Below are 16,803 nucleotides of genomic sequence, written 5' to 3'. Positions count from 1 at the left end.
TCTAAGACTGTAGGGCAGAGCCTGTAGCACACACTTCCCGATCAGATACCTGGACACTTGAGCTGAATTCATATAAGAAAAGTGAATGGACTCCTAGACTGATATACCTGATAACAGCTCTAACCATCTGGGGACAGGACATCAGAGCTCCAAAGGTGAAAATCACCAAGCTAGGTCACTCAAGCAAACTATTTGGGCATATCAAAACAAAACAAAGCAAGAAGCTACAACATAGTAAGCAAACATAAAAAGAACTAGTACAATAACTTATAGATGACTTGGAGACAAATGTCAATATCAAGTCACGTAAAGAAACAAACCATGATTACCTCAACAAACTCTCAGAACAAAGAATCAAGGGATCTTCTAGATGAAAGTACTTTCCCGGAATTACCAGAGGCAGAACATAAAAGATTAATATACAGAACCCTTCAAGACATCAAGGAGGAAATAAGGCAATATGCAGAACAAGCCAAGGAACACACAGATAAAGCAACTGAAGAAATTAGAAAGATTATTCAGGAACATAATGAAAAATTTAATAAGCCGGAAAAATCCATAGAGAGACAGCAATCAGAAATTCAGAAGATTAACAATAAAATTCCAGAAGTAGAAAACTCAATAGAAAGTCAGAGAAGCAGATTTGAGCAAGTGGAAGGCAGAATTTCTGAGCTTGAAGATAAAGCACTTGGCACTAATATATTTGAAGAAAAATCAGATAAAAGAATTAAAAAAAAAATAAGAAACCTTAAGAATCATGTTGACCCTATCAAGAGAAATAACCTACAAGTGATTAGAGTACCAGAACAGGGAGTGATAACAGAAAACACAGAGAGAATTGTTGAAGATTTGTTGGCAGAGAAATTCCCTATTATCATGAAAGATGAGAAGATATCTATCCAAGATACTTATCGAACTCCACATAAGGTAGATTTTAAAAGAAAATCACCAAGACATATTATAATTACACTTGCCAAAACCAAAGATAAAGAGAGAATTTTAAGAGCAGCTAGGGATAAACGAAAAGTCACCTACAAAGGAGAGCCAATAAGAATAAGCTCAGACTCCTCAGCAGAAACCACACAGGCAAGAAGTCAATGGGATAACTTACACAAAAATTGTAGGAAAAAAATTGCCAGCCAAGAGTCATATATCCAGCAAAACTGTCTCTCAACTGCAAAGGTGAAATTAGGACATTTCCAGATAAACAGACTTTTAGGAAATTTGTAAAAATCAAACCAAAACTTTAAGAAATACTAAAAGGAGTTCTTTGGTTAGAAAATCATTAATATCAGGCATCAACCCAAGACTAGAATACTGGGCAGAAAAATTAGATGTCAACCCAGACAAGGAAATCAAAAAAGTAAATCAAGATAAAAAAAAATGCTCAAAAACAGGATAACAGTGATGTTATCATGTAAAAGAAGATGACATTAAAACAATAAAGAGAGACTAAGAAATGTAGTCATAGATCTTCCATATGGAGAGGAAGATAAGGCGATACAAAGAAATAAAAGAAAAGTTTAAATTTAGAAAAGTAGGGGTAAATAATAAGATAACCACAAAGGAGACAAACTATGCTACACACCAAATTAAAATTCAAGAAAAAAATAGAGACTCAGTAGAAACAAAATAAAAAAATACTGATATAAGCAATGGACAATATGTAAAGATAACCTATTTAACAAATAAAATTCAGTGGGAAAAAGAAGCTGCCAACAACACACAAAAAAATGACCTCAAAATGATAGCACTGAATTCATAAATATCCATAATTGCAATGAACGTGAATGGACTAAATGCACCAATAAAGAGACAGAGAGTGGCAGAATGGATTAAAAAGCACAACCCATCTATATGCTGCCTACAAAGACACACCTTAGAAACAAACAAGCTAAAACTCAAAGGATGGAAAAAATATATCAAGCAAACAACAAACAAAAAAGAGCAGGAGTGGCAATAATAATTTCTGACAAAATAGACTTTAAAATTAAATCCACCACAAAAGATAAGGAAGAACGCTATATAATTATTAAAGGAACAATATACCAAGAAGATATAACTATATTAAACATTTATACACGAAGTAAGAGGGATGCAAGATAAATAAAACAAACTCTATCAGCATTGAAAAGTGAGAGAGACAGCTCCACAATAATAGTAGAAGGCTTCAACACACCACTTTTAGTGAAGGACAGGACATCCAGAAAGAAGCTCAATAAAGACACAGAAGATCTAAATGCCACAATCAACCAACTTGACATCATAGACATACAGAACACTCCACCCAATAGCAATAAAGTATACTTTCTTTTCCTGTGCCCATGGAACATTCTCTAGAATAGACCACACATTAGGTCATAAAGCAAGCCTTAGCAGAATGCAAAACATCGAAATATTACAAAGCATCTTCTCTGACCATAAGGCCAGAAAAGTGGAAATCAATAACAGAAAAAGCAGGGGAAAGAAATCAAACACTTGGAAACTGCTGAAAAAAGACTGGATTATAGAGGACACTGAGGATGAAATAAAGAAATTCATAGAATCCAAGGAGAATGAAAACACTTCCTATCAAAACCTTTGGGACACAGCAAAAGCAGTGCTCACAGGTCAATTTATAACAAAAAATACGCACATCCAAAAAGAAAAAGAGGCCGAAATCAAAGAATTATCCTTACAACTTGAACAAATAGAAAGAGAGCAACAAAAGAAACCCATAGGCACCAGAAGAAAACAAATAATAAAATTAGAGCAGAATTAAATGAAATAGAAAACAGAAAAACAATTGAAAGAATGAACAGGACCAAAAGCTATTTTTTGAAAAAAATAAAAAAAATAAACCATTGGTCAAGTTGACAAAAGAAAAAAGGAGAGGAAGCAAATAACCCAAACAAGAAATGAGATGGGTGACATTACAACAGACCCAACTGAAATTAAAAGAATCATATCAGATTACTATGAAAAATTGTACTCTAACAAATTTGAAAACTTAGAAGAAATGGATAAATGCCTAGAAACACACTAACTACCTAAACTAACACAAACTGAGATTGAACAACTGAATCCCCACCCCAGTGCTGTCGAGTCGATTCCAATTCATAGCGACACTATGGGACAACTGAATAGACCCATAATAAAAGAAGAGATTGAAAAAGTAATCAAAAAACTCCCAACAACAACAACAAAAAAGCCCTGGCCCGGGCAACTTCACTGCACAGTTCTATCAAAATAGCAGAGAAGAGTTAACACCACTACTACTAAAGGTATTTCATAGCATAAAAAAGGATTGAATACTCTCAAATTCATTCTATGAAGCCACCATACCCCTGATACAAAAACCAGGTAAAGAGAGCTATATCACTCCTGAACTTAGATGCAAAAAACCTGAATAAAATTCTAGCTAATAAATTTCAACAACATATCAAAAAAAATAATTCGCCAGGACCAGGTAGGTAGGGATTATTCCACATTAGAAAAACAAATGATGCAATCCATCGTATAAATAAAAAAAAAGACAAGAATCACATTATTTTATCAACTGAGGCAGAAAAGGTATTTAACAAAGTTCAACACCATTCATGATAAAAATGGTCCGCAAAATAGAAATAGAAGGAAAATTCCTCAACATAATAGAGGGCATTTATACAAAGCCAATAGCGAACACCATGCTAAATGGAGAGAGCCTGAAAGCATTCCCCTTGAGATTGGGAACCAGGCAAGGATGCCCTTTATCACCACTCTTATTCGACATTGCGCTGGAGGCCCTTGACAGAGCGATTAGGCTAGATAAAGAAATAAAGGGCATCCGGATTGGCAAGGAAGAAGCAAAATTATCTGTATTTTCGGATGACATGATCTTATGCACAGAAAACCCTAAGGAATCCTCCAGAAAACTACTGAAACTAATAGAAGAGTTCAGCAGAGTATCGGGATACAAGATAAATATTAAAAAATTAGTTGGATTCCTCTACGCCAACAAAAAGAACAGCGAAGAGGAAATCACCAAATCAATTGCATTTACAGTAGCCCCCAAGAAGATAAAATACATAGGAATAAATCTTACCAGAGATATAAAAGACTTATACTAAGAAAATTACAAAAAACTTCTGCAAGAAACCAAAAGAGACCTACGTAACTGGAAAAACATAACTTGCTCATGGATAGGAAGACTTAACATTATAAAAATGTTCTACCAAAAGCAATCTATATATTTAATGCAATTCTGATCCAAATCCCAATGACATTTTTTAAAGGGATGGAGAAAGAAATCACCAACTTCATATGGAAGGGAAAGAGGCCCCAGATAAGTAATGCATTACTGAAGAAGAAGAACAAAGTGGGAGGCCTTACTGATTTTAGAACCTATTATACTGCCACAGTAGTCAAAACAGCCTAGTACTGGTACAACAGGCACATAGACCAATGGAACAGAATTGAGAATCCAGACACAAACACATCCGCATATGAGCAGCTGATATTTGACAAAGGCCCCAAAAGAGTTAAATGGGAAAAGACAGTCTTTTTAACAAATGGTTCTGGCATAACTGGATATCCATCTCCAAAAATGAAACAAGCCCCATACCTCACTACATGCACAAAAACAAGCTCAAAATGGATCAAAGACCAAAATATAAAATTTGAAACAATAAAGATCATAGAAGAAAAAATAGGGACAACATTAGGAGTCCTAATAAACAGTATACAAAACATTATTAACAATGCAGAAGAAAAACTGGGTAACTGGGAGCTCCTAAAAACGAAACACCTATGCTCATCCAAAGACTTCAGAAAAGAGCAAAAAGGTTACCCACAGACTGGGAAGAACTCTTTAGCTATGACATTTCTGATCAGCGCCTGATCTCTAAAATCTACACGATACTGCAAAAACTCAACTGCAAAAAGACAAATAACTCAATTAAAAAATGGGCAAAAGATATGAACAGACACTTCACTAAAGAAGACATTCAGGTAGCTAACAGATATGTGAGGAAATGTTCACCATCATTAGCCATTAGAGAAATGAAAATCAAAGCTACAGTGAGATTTCTTCTCACTCCAGAAAGGCTGGCATTAATCCAAAAAACCCAAAACAACAAATGTTGGAGAGGCTGTGGAGTGATTGGAACACTTATACACTGCTGATGGGAATGTAAAATGTTACAATCACTTAGGAAATCGATTTGGCGCTTCCTTAAAAAGCTAGAAATAGAACTACCATACGATCTAGCAATCCCACTTTCAGGAATATATCCTAGAGAAATAAGACCCTTTACGTGAATAGATATATGCACATCCATGTTCACTACAGCACTGTTTACAAAAGCAAAAAGATGGAAGCAACCAAGGTGCCCTCAAGAGATGAATGGATAAATAAATTATGGTATATTCACACAATGGAATACTATGCATCAATAAAGAACATGAATCTGTGAAACATTTCATAACATGGAGGAATCTGGAAGGCATTATGCTGAGTGAAATTATTCAGTTGCAAAAGGACAAATATTGTATAAGACCACTATTATAAGAACTCGAGATATAGTTTAAACAGAGAAGAAAATATTCTTTGATGGTTACAAGAGAGGGGGGAGGAAAGGAGGGTGGGAGAGGGGAATTCACTAACTAGATAGTACATAAGAACTACTTTAGGTGATGGGAAAGACAACATACAATACAGGCAAGGTCAGCACAATTGGACTAAACCAAAAGCAAAGAAGTTTCCTGAATATACTAAATGCTTCGAAGGCCAGCTTAGCAGGGGTGGGGGTTTGGGGACCATGGTTTCAGGGGGCATCTAAGTCGATTGGCATAATAAAATCTATTTTAAGAAAACATTCTGCATCCCATTTTGGAGAGCAACATCTAGGGTCATGCACATTAGCAAGTGGCCGTCTAAGATGCATTAAATTTTCTCAGTCCTCCTGGATCAGAGGAGAGTGAAGAACACGAAGGACACAACCGAATTACAAGCCCAAGAGAAAGAAAGAGCCTCATAAACCAGAGACTATGTCAGCCTGAGACCAGAAGAGCTAGATGGTGCCTGGCTACAACTGATGACTGCCCTGAAAGGGAACAGAACAGAGAACCTCTGAGGGAACAGGAGAGCAGTGGGATGCAGATCCCAAATTCTCATAAAAAGACCAGACTTAATGGTCTGACTGAGACTAGAAAGACCCCAGTGGTCATGACTCCCAGACGTTCTGTTGACCCAGGACAGGAACCATTCCCAAAGCCAACTATTCAGGCAGGGATTGGACTGGACAATGGGTTGGAGAGGGATGCTGGCGAGAAGTGAGCTTCTTGGATCAGGTGGACACTTGAGACTATGTTGGCATCTCCTGCCTGGAGCAGAGATGAGAGAGTAGAGGGGGTCAGAAGGTGGTGAAATGGACTCGAAAAGAGAGAGTGGAGGGAGGGAGTGGGCTGTCTTATTTGGGGGAGAGAAACTGGGTGTATGTAGCAAGGTGTATATAAGCTTTTGTGTGAGAAACTGACTTGATTTATAAACTTCCACGTAAAGCACAATAAAAATTATTTTTTTTAAAAAAGAGAATCATTCAATATTTGTCCTTGTATGCTTGACTTATTTCACTTAGTATTATGCCCCTCAGGCCCATCCATGTTATAATATGCTTTGTGGAATCATCATTGTTCCTGGGAGAAGAAAATCATGCTTAGTGATGTAGAGAATCAGCAGAAAATAGGATAACCTTCACGAGATGGATTGAAACAGTGGTTGTAATGATGGGCTCAAGCTTAAAAACTATTGTGAGGAAGACACAGGACTGGGCAGTGCTTTGGTCTGCTGTCCATGAGGTTGCTATGAGTCTGAACTGACTCAATGGCACTTAACAACAGCAAGTGTTCCATTGTATGTATGTAGCACAATTTGCTTATCCACTCATCTGTTACTGCAAACTTAGGTTGTTTCCATTTATTTGTTTATGTGAATAAAGCAGCAACGAACAAAAGTGTGCACAGTATGTTTGAGTCATTATTTTTAGGTCTCTAGGACATATACCACAGTACATGGGGTTTTATGTGTTGCTGTGATGCTGGAAGCTATGTCATCGGTACTCAAATACCAGCATCAGTTACTCATGGTGGGCAGGTTTCAGCTGACCTTGCAAACTAAGAGAGACTAGGAAGGAGGACCTGGCAGTCCGCTTCTGAAAAGAATCAGTAGTAGTGGTGTTAACTCTTCTCTGAAAGTTTGTAGAACTCTGCAGAATCAGCTGGTGAAACCTTATAAATAACAGCAGAACAGGGTTTAATATACCTGCAGAAGATGAGCCCCTCAGTTTAGAAGGCTCTCAAAAGACGGCTGGGGAAGAACTGCCTCCTCAAAGTAGAGTCGCCCATGAAGACATGGATGGGCTCCAACTTTCAGGACCTTCATTTCGTGATGTGGCATGACTTAAAGGGAGAAGAGAGAGCTGCAAACATTCACTAATAAACGGAACATGGAATGTAAGAAGTATGAATCTAGGAAAACTGGACATCATCAAAAATGAAATGGAATGCATAAACATTGATATCCTAGGCATTAGTGAGCTGAAATGGAGTGGTATTGGCCATTTTGAATCAGACAATCATAGAGTCTATTATGGTGGGAATGATAACTTGAAAAGGAATGGTGTTGCATTTATTGTCAAAAAGAACACTTAGATCTATCCTGAAGTACAGCACTGTCAATGATAGGATAATATCCATACACCTAAAAGGAAGACTAGTTAATATGAGCATTATTCAAATTTGTGAACCAACCATTAAGGCCAAAGAAGAAGAAATTGAAGATTTTTACCAGCTTTCTGCAGTCTGAAATTGATCAAATATGCAATCTGGATACATTGATAACAATAAATGAAGATTGGAATGTGAAAGTTGGAAGCAAAGAAGGATCGGTAGTTGGAAAACATGGCTTTGGTGACAGAAACAATGCCAGAGATCGCATGATAGAATTTCTTGAGACCAGAGACTTCTTTATTGCAAATACCTTTTTCCACCAACAGGTGGAATATACAGGAATGAAATTGACTACAAAAGCTCAAAAACATCAGTCAGAACAAGACGACGGGACAACTGTGGGACAGACTATCAATTGCTTACATCCAAGTTCAAAGTTGAAACTGATGAAAATTAGAATAGTTGACAAGAGCTAAAGCACGACCTTAAGTGCATCTCACCTGAATTTACAGACCATCTCAAAAATAGATTTAGCATGTTGAACACTAATAACCGAAGACCAGACAAGTTGTGGAATGACATCAAGGGTATTACACATGAAGAAAGCATGAGGTCATTAAAAAGAAAAAAAAAAAAAGACCAAAGTGGATGTGAGAAGAGACTCTGGAAGTTGCTTTAGAATGTTGAGTAGCTAAAGCAAAAGGAAGAAACGATGAGGTAAAAGAGCTGAACAGAAGATTTAAGAGGTTGGCTTGAGAAAACAAAGTATTATAATAACATGTGCAAAGACCTAGGGATGGAAAACCAAAAAAGGAAGAACACACTCTGCGTTTCTCAAGCTGAAAGGACTGAAGAAAAAATTCAAGCCCCAAGTTGCAATATTTAAGGATTCCATGGGGAAAATATTAACCAACTCAGGAAGCACCAAAAGATGGTGGAAGGAATACACAGAGTCACTATACCGAAAGCAATTGGTCAATATTCAACCATTTCAGGAGATAAAAATGAACTAATGGTACTGGAGGAGGAAGCCCAAGCTACACTGAAGGCATTGCCAAAAAACAAGGCTTCAGGAATTGTTGGAATACCAGCTAAGATGTTTCAACAAATGGATGCAACGCTGGAAGTAGTCACTTATCTAAGTCAAGAAATTTGGAAGATGACTGCCTGGCAAATGGACAGGAAGAGATCTATATTTATGCCTATTCCTAAGAAAGGTGATGCACCAGAATGCAGAAATTATCGAACAATATCATTAATATCACACACAAGTACAATTTTGCCAAAGATCATTCAAAAGCGGCTACAACAGTATATCGACAAGGAACTGGCAGAAATTCAAGTTGGATTCAGAAGATAACGGGGAACCAGGAATATCATTACCGATGTCAGATGGATCCTGGCTGAAAACAAAAAAATACCAGAAAGATGTCTACCTGTTTTACTGACTATGCAAATGCATTTGACTTTGTGGATCAAAACCAATTATGAAGAGCATTGTGAAGAAAGTGAATTCCAGAACAATTAATCATGCTCATAAGGAACCTGTACTTAGCTCAAGAGGCAGTTGTTGGTTTAATGTCAAGAAAAGTGTGTGTCCAGGTTGCATCCTTTCACCATACTAATTCAATCTGCATGCTGAGTTAATAATCTGAGAAAATGGAATAAATGAAGAAGAATGCAGCCTCAAGATTTGAGGAAGACTCATTAACAATCTACGTTATGCAGACGACACAACCTTGCTTGCTGAAAGTAAAGAGGGCTTGAGGCACTGACTAATAATGATCCAAGGCCACAGCTTTCAGTCTGGATTATGCCTCAACATAAAAAACAAACAAAATAATCCTCACAACTGACCAATAAGCAACATCCTGGTAAACAAAGAAATTATTGAAGCTGTCAAGGATTTTATTTTACTTGGATCCACAATTAATGCCCATGGAAGCAGCAGACAAGAAATCAAAGGACACATTGCATTTGTCAGATCTGGTGCAAAAGACCTCTTTAATGTGTTCAAAACAAATATATCACTTTAAGGACTAAGGTGTTCTTGACCCAAGCCATATAGTGTTTTTGATCCCTGATAAGCATGAGAGAGCTGAGCAAGGAATAAGCAGAAGAATGGACACTTCTGAGTTATGATGTTGGTGAAGAATATTGTATGTCCATGGACTGCTAAAAGAATGAACAGATCTGTATTATAAGAAGTACAGTTAGAATGCTATTTATAAGTGATGACGGCGAGACTTCATCTCTCACAGTTTGGACATGTTATCCAGACGGACCAGTCCTGCAGAAGGACATCACGCTTGGTAAAAACCCTCCATCTTTTTAAAGGTCAGCAAAAAAGAGGAAGACCCTCAACAAGATGGATTGACACAGTGCCTGTAACAATGGGCTTCAAGCATAACAACAATCACGAGGCTGGCACAGGAGCAGGGTGTGTTTTGTTCTGTTGTATGTAAGGTCACTATGAGTCAGGACAGACTGGACGGCACCTACAACAACAGCGTGGATGAGCAGCCTTACACTGGAAACAATCAGCTTAGGCTGAGAAGGAGAGAGGAAAAGGATGGTTATTCCACTGCATATATGGTGACACAGAGGTTCAATGAATTCGAGAATCACAAAAGTTTATATAACCAGAAATGATCGGTTGATGACAGAAATTCAGCTCTTTGACCCCAATTCCAGTGCGCTTTCATCCTATTATTTCACTCAGTCTAAGAGATCATTCAAATTAAATTGCCCTTCAGAAGGAACAATTGTGGTCATTTCAATATCTCTAGTTTATACCTGAATATTATTTATTCAAAGGCTACATTAGCAGTATTATCAGGTCTGAAAATCATTCTAAGATGTTTTTATTCTAATGGACACTTATTTGGACAAAGATGAATGTAATATAAAATTCCTTCGGGATCACCGAAGAATCATACTTTAAAATTTCTTTTCTGGTGCACCCATGAATGAGTAAACAATCACAGAAATTCAGGAAAAGAAAAAAAGACTGAAAAAATAAAATAAACCAAATTAGAGTAGGAAGGCTCATCCTAAAAAGTTTAAAGTAAATTACAGAGTTTCTATTATTAAACTGGAACCCTGGTAGCTCAGTGGATAAGAATATGGCTGTTAACCAAAAGGTCACCATTTTGAAACCACCAGTCACTCCTTGGAAATCCTATGGGGCAATTCCACTCTGTCCTATAGGGTCACTATGAGTCAGAAACAACTCGACAACAGGTTTTTGTTTGTTTGTTTGTTTTGATTTATTATTAAAATATTATTATATTGGGACAAACAGACATTCAAGAGTCATATGAACATCTTTCTTTAGCCATATGAGAAAGATGAAATTGTATCTCTTTCTTACTCCATACATCAAAACAGGTTCTGAAATCAAAGTTGAAAATTTAGATGACATGAACATACAGAGTCTTCACTGGAAAAACAAAAGGAAATAAATTAAATTGATGAAAGAATAATTGAGGAAACAATCTCCACTTATATCACACAGAGGAGAAAACAACAATTAGTCCTATAGGAAAAATTGGATAGAAGGTACCATTAAAGTGTCCAAATTAAAGGAATACAAATAACTCTAAAATGTTTGAACAATTGGGCTCATACTAATAGAAGGACAAATGAAAACTGCCTTTAGATATCATTGTCACCTATCTGAATGGCACATAATCATCAGTCAATTATTATTTGACGATTATGAGCTCTATGGATACATAGGCTTGATAACTACCGGAGAGGATGGGAGTGTTCAGGAGACTTGGAAAAATGAATTTAAATATAAAGTATTTCTTATAAGGTGTTCTTAATGATAATAATACAGCAGAAAAAGGTAGAAAATTTTAATTGTTGAGTTTTTGTCCTCTAGAGATTGAAGTAACAGATAGTCTCTAGAGTTCATGTTCCAAGGTTGTGACACAGATATAAGACGCATATACTTTACTCTCAAGTTCCCCAGAGGCAGGAGAGGCCTTCTCTTGCCATTAGCAGGTTTGTTTTAAGATTTAAAAACATAATGGTATTAACTTCAAAGTAGGGTATCTAGGAAACAACTTGAAAGGGGGAAAATATAAACGTTAGAGGTAGAGAGTTCTTGAGGAATACCAGGCCATCACAAAAGGTACTTGTCTGAACATGCAAGGAACAGGAGGATGTGCAGCCCTTATGCAGAGCTTTGCATAGAGAGGACTTGGCTCCTCAATAATAGTGCCCTGAATGACAGGTACCTTGGGTGGGGTAATATAGGAGGCTTGAGAGATTTGAGAATGTACATTTTCATATTTTGTAAATTTTTGGAGCAGTTGTCAAGGAAGAGTAGAAAAGCATTTAAGCAGAGTGGAATAATCAGAGATTGGATAGGATCTTCAGTAAAAAAAAATCTATCTATCTATCTATCTATCTATCTATCTATCTATCTATCTATCTATCTATCTATCTATCTATCTGTCTATCTATCTATCTATCATCTATCTTTCCAGCTTTAACTAATTACACAGCATATAGCAGACAGTACATGTATCCCCTGAGAGCAAAAGAACAATAAAATGGGAGGAAATTAGAGGAAGAAATTTTAGCTATACTATTTCCTTGACTGAATTGGAAAATACATTTATCATCAATTTAATATCAACATTCAAGACAGAAAAGATCCATTACATTAAAGACATGTATTTGATTAAATTTAAGATTTAAATGCCTTAGATAAATGAAATGTATTGTTAAGGAAAAAAATGTGATATTTAAAATGACTAATCGTGTGATGGGATTGCCTTTTGAGGTCGTCTTCAACACTCGGCTTTATATAGGAACAGGATAGGGCAGTTGAGCGACACAGTACAGCACATGCCCTGACATCTTTATTTCAGGACCATCTGAAAATGATGTGTTAAGTTTCAGAATCAGAGACAAACCTAGCACAAATCATAGACAGAGAAGGAGTTTCCCATTATGTTGGGATCTAAGAGGTGCTGGGCACCAATTCTGGAAATACAATGATTCTTTTGTATTACTGTTTTCTCATGAAATGACTTAATCGTGCAGTACAGTTCCATGTATTAACTCTTATAGATACATAATACAGGGACAGAATGAGTATCCTGATGTGTTGAAGGAAGAGAAGTGAATGGGAGAGACTGTGGAATTGGGAAATTCTAAGTCCAAGAGTCTTTAGTTATTCCTGTGTTTCATCTGGATGCTGCTCTCTACTATATCTCTGTGGCACATAACAGTGTCATTGGACTATTTCCCATAATTTTAGAGTCTCATAATTTAAGGAGGTGATCATTAACAAGAGAAATACATTACTAGATAGACTTATAAGATGGACCACTGTATGGGGTTGAGAAATTAATACATGGCTGGGGATCATAGACTGGATTTTATCTGCATGTTGTTGTGAAATTTGAGGCGTCTTCTGACTGCTGTTATGCCATCTTTAGAATAAGGATGTAGACTGGATTATATTTATCATCTGCTCTAGTCTTTTTATTCCTCAAACAATGAGGGAGAACTGGAACTCAGAACAATCAGATTTGAAGAATGAAAAAATGTTACCGACAAGTCGACTTGGAATCATGGGGACCTCCTGAGTGTGAGTAGAACTGTGCTCCATAAATTTTTCGGTGTCTGATTTTTCAGAATTACATCACCAACCCAGTTTTCAAAGGTGCTTGTGGGTGGACAGGAACCTTCAAATTTTGGGTATCTAGCCAAAGGCATTAACCAAAGGTGTCACACAGGCTGCTAAAAAGTAATTGAGTTTTATTTTGATATGAGTGATACTGTGTCAGAAAGAAAAACATACATTAAAGTACTACACAGAATTAAAATAAAAACACAAATGAGAAGTGTTAAGGCTGTCCATTCTTTTTTTATCAGCAAAAGAAAAGCTTTTTATTCAGGACCTGAAACCCATTTTGCAGTGGTCTCAATTTTTTCCAAAGTGTATTAACTTCTATATTGTGTACCTTACAACTTGAAATCTTCTACAGATGCTATTGGGCATAACACTGTATAGGTTTCAAGCATGAAACCAAATATCACAAGAGGTTTAAAAGCACTTGAATTTTCTTTCCCAGATAACCACAACATTTGTTCATTGTATTAATGACTAGGAGCAAAATTGCACCTAACAACACTCTTTTTTTTTAAACAATTTTTATTTCACTTTCTTTTTGAGTGAAAGTTTACAAATCAAGACAGTCTGTCACATATAAGCTTATATACACCTTAATCCATACTCCCACTTACTCTCCCCCTAATGAGTCAGCCCGCTCCCTCCTTCTAGTCTCTCCTTTTGTGATGGTTTTGTCAGTTTCTAACCCTCTCTACCCTCCCATATCCCCTCCAGACAGGAGATGCCAACAGTCTCAAGTGTCCACCTGATACAAGTAGCTCACTCCTCATCAGCATCTCTCTGCAAACCATTGTCCCGTCCAATCCATGTCTGATGAGTTGGCATCGGGAATGGTTCCTGTCCTGCGCCAACAGAAGGTTTGGGGACCATGACCGCTGGGATTCTTCTAGTCTCAGTCAGACCATTAAGTCTGGTCTTTTTATGAGAATTTGGGGTCTGCATCCCACTGTTCTCCTGCTCCTTCAGGGGTTCTCTGTTGTGCTCCCTGTCAGGACACTCATCGGTTGTGGCCGGGCACCATCTAGTTCTTCTGGTCTCAGGATGATGTAAGTCTCTGGTTCATGTGGCCCTTTCTGTCTCTTGGGCTCATAGTTATCCTGTGACCTTGGCGATCTTCATTCTCCTTTGCTCCAGGTGGGTTGAGACCAATTGATGCATCTTAGATGGCTGCTTGTTAACATTTAAGACCCCAGATACCACACTTCAAAGTGGGGTGCAGAATGTTTTCATAATAGAATTATTTTGCCAATTGACTTAGAAGTCCCCTAAAGCCATAGTCCCCAAACCCCCGCCCTTGCTCTGCTGGCCTTCGAAGCATTCAGTTTATCCAGAAAACTTCTTTGATTTTGGTCCAGTCCAGTTGAGCTGACCTTCCGTGTATTGAGTATTGTCCTTCCCTTCACCTAAAGTAGTTCTTATCTACAAACTAATCAGTAAATAACCCTCTCCCACCCTCCCTCCCTCCCCCCCTCGTAACCACAAAAGTATGTGTTCTTCTCAGTTTATACTATTTCTCAAGGTCTTATAATAGTGGTCTTATGCAATATTTGTCCTTTTGCATCTGACTAATTTCACTCAGCATAATGCCTTCCAGGTTCCTCTATGTTATGAAATGTTTCACAGATTCATCACTGTTCTTTATCAATGGGTAGTATCCATTGTGTGAGTATACCATAATTTATTTAACCACTCATCTGTTGATGGACACCTTGGTTGCTTCCAGCTTTTTGCTATTGCAAACAGAGCTACAATAAACATGGGTGTGCATATCTGTTCGTGTGAAGGCTCTCATTTCTCTACGGTATATTCTGAGGAGTGGGATTTCTGGGTTGTATGCTGGTTCTATGTCTAACTTATTAAGAAAAAGCCAGATAGATTTTTAAAGTGGTTGTACCATTTTACAGTCCCACCAGCAGTGTATAAGAGTTCCAATCTCTCCGCGGCCTCTCCAACATTTATTATTTTGTGTTTTTTGGATTAATGCATCTTGTTGGAGTAAGATGGAATCTCTTCGTAGTTTTAATTTGCATTTCTCTAATGGCTAATGATCGAGAGCATTTTCTCATGTATCTGTTAGCTGCCTGAATATCTTCTTTAGTGAAGTGCATGTTCATATCCTTCGCCCACTTTTTGATTGGGTTCTTTGTCTTTCTGCAGTTGAGTTTCAACAGAATCATATAGATTTTAGAGATCAGGCGCTGGTCGGAGATGTCATAGCTGAAAATTTTTTCCCAATCTGTGGGTGAGCTTGTTACTCTTTTGGCGAAGTCTTTAGATGAGCATAGGTGTTTGATTTTTAGGAGCTCCCAGTTATCTGGTTTCTCTTCGTCATTTTTGGTAATGTTTTGTATTCAGTTTATGCCTTGTATTAGGGCTCCTAGGGTTGTCCCTATTTTTTCTTCCATGATCTTTATCATTTTAGACTTTATGTTTAGGTCTTTGATCCACTTGAAGTTAATTTTTGTGCATGGTGTGAGGTATGGGTCCTGTTTCAATTTTTTGCAAATGGTTATCCAGTTATGCCAGCACCATTTGTTAAAAAGACGATCTTTTCCCCAATTAACTGACACTGGGCCTTTGTCAAATATCAGCTGCTCATATGTGGATGGATTTCTATGTGGGTTCTCAATTCTGTTCCACTGGTCTATGTGCCTGTTGTTGTACCAGTACCAGGCTCTTTTGACTACTGTGGCTATATAATATGTTCTAAAATCAGGTAGAGTGAGGCCTCCCACTTTCTTCTTCTTTTTCAGTAATGCTTTAATTACTTATCCGGGGCTTCTTTCCCTTCCATATGAAGTTGGTAATTTGTTTCTCCATCACATTAAAAAATGTCATTGGAATTTGGATTGGGAGTGCATTGTATGTATAGATGGCTTTTAGTAGAATAGACATTTTTACTACGTTAAGTCTTCTCATCCATGACCAAGGTATGTTTTTCCACTTATATACGTCCTTTTTACTTTCTTGCACTAGTACTTTGTAGTTTTCTTTGTATACAGTTTTTACATCTATGGTAAGATTTATTCCTAAAAATTTTATCTTCTTGGCGGCTACTGTGAATGGTGATTTCCTCTTCGATGTTCTTTTTGTTGATGTAGAGGAATCCAAGTGATTTTTGTATGTTTATCTTATAACCTGAGACTCTGCCAAACTCTTCTATTAGTTTCAGTAGTTTTCTGGAGGATTCCTTAGGGTTTTCTGTGTATAAGATCCTGTCATCTGCAAACAGAGATAATTTTACTTCTTCTTTGCCAATCCGGATGCCCTTTATTTCTTTGTCTAGCCTAATTGCTCTGGCTAGGACTTCTAGCACAATATTGAATAAGAGCGGTGATAAAGGCATCCTTGTCTGGTTCCCGTTCTCAAGGGAAATGCTTTCAGGCTCTCTCCATTTAGAGTGATGCTGGCTGTTGGCTTTGTATAAAAAAAAAAAAAAAAATGCCATCGAAGATGCCCTT

Source organism: Loxodonta africana, unplaced genomic scaffold (genome assembly GCF_030014295.1).
Source record: "Loxodonta africana isolate mLoxAfr1 unplaced genomic scaffold, mLoxAfr1.hap2 scaffold_85, whole genome shotgun sequence".
Taxonomy (NCBI): domain Eukaryota; kingdom Metazoa; phylum Chordata; class Mammalia; order Proboscidea; family Elephantidae; genus Loxodonta; species Loxodonta africana.
Note: the sequence above shows the minus strand (reverse complement) of the source record.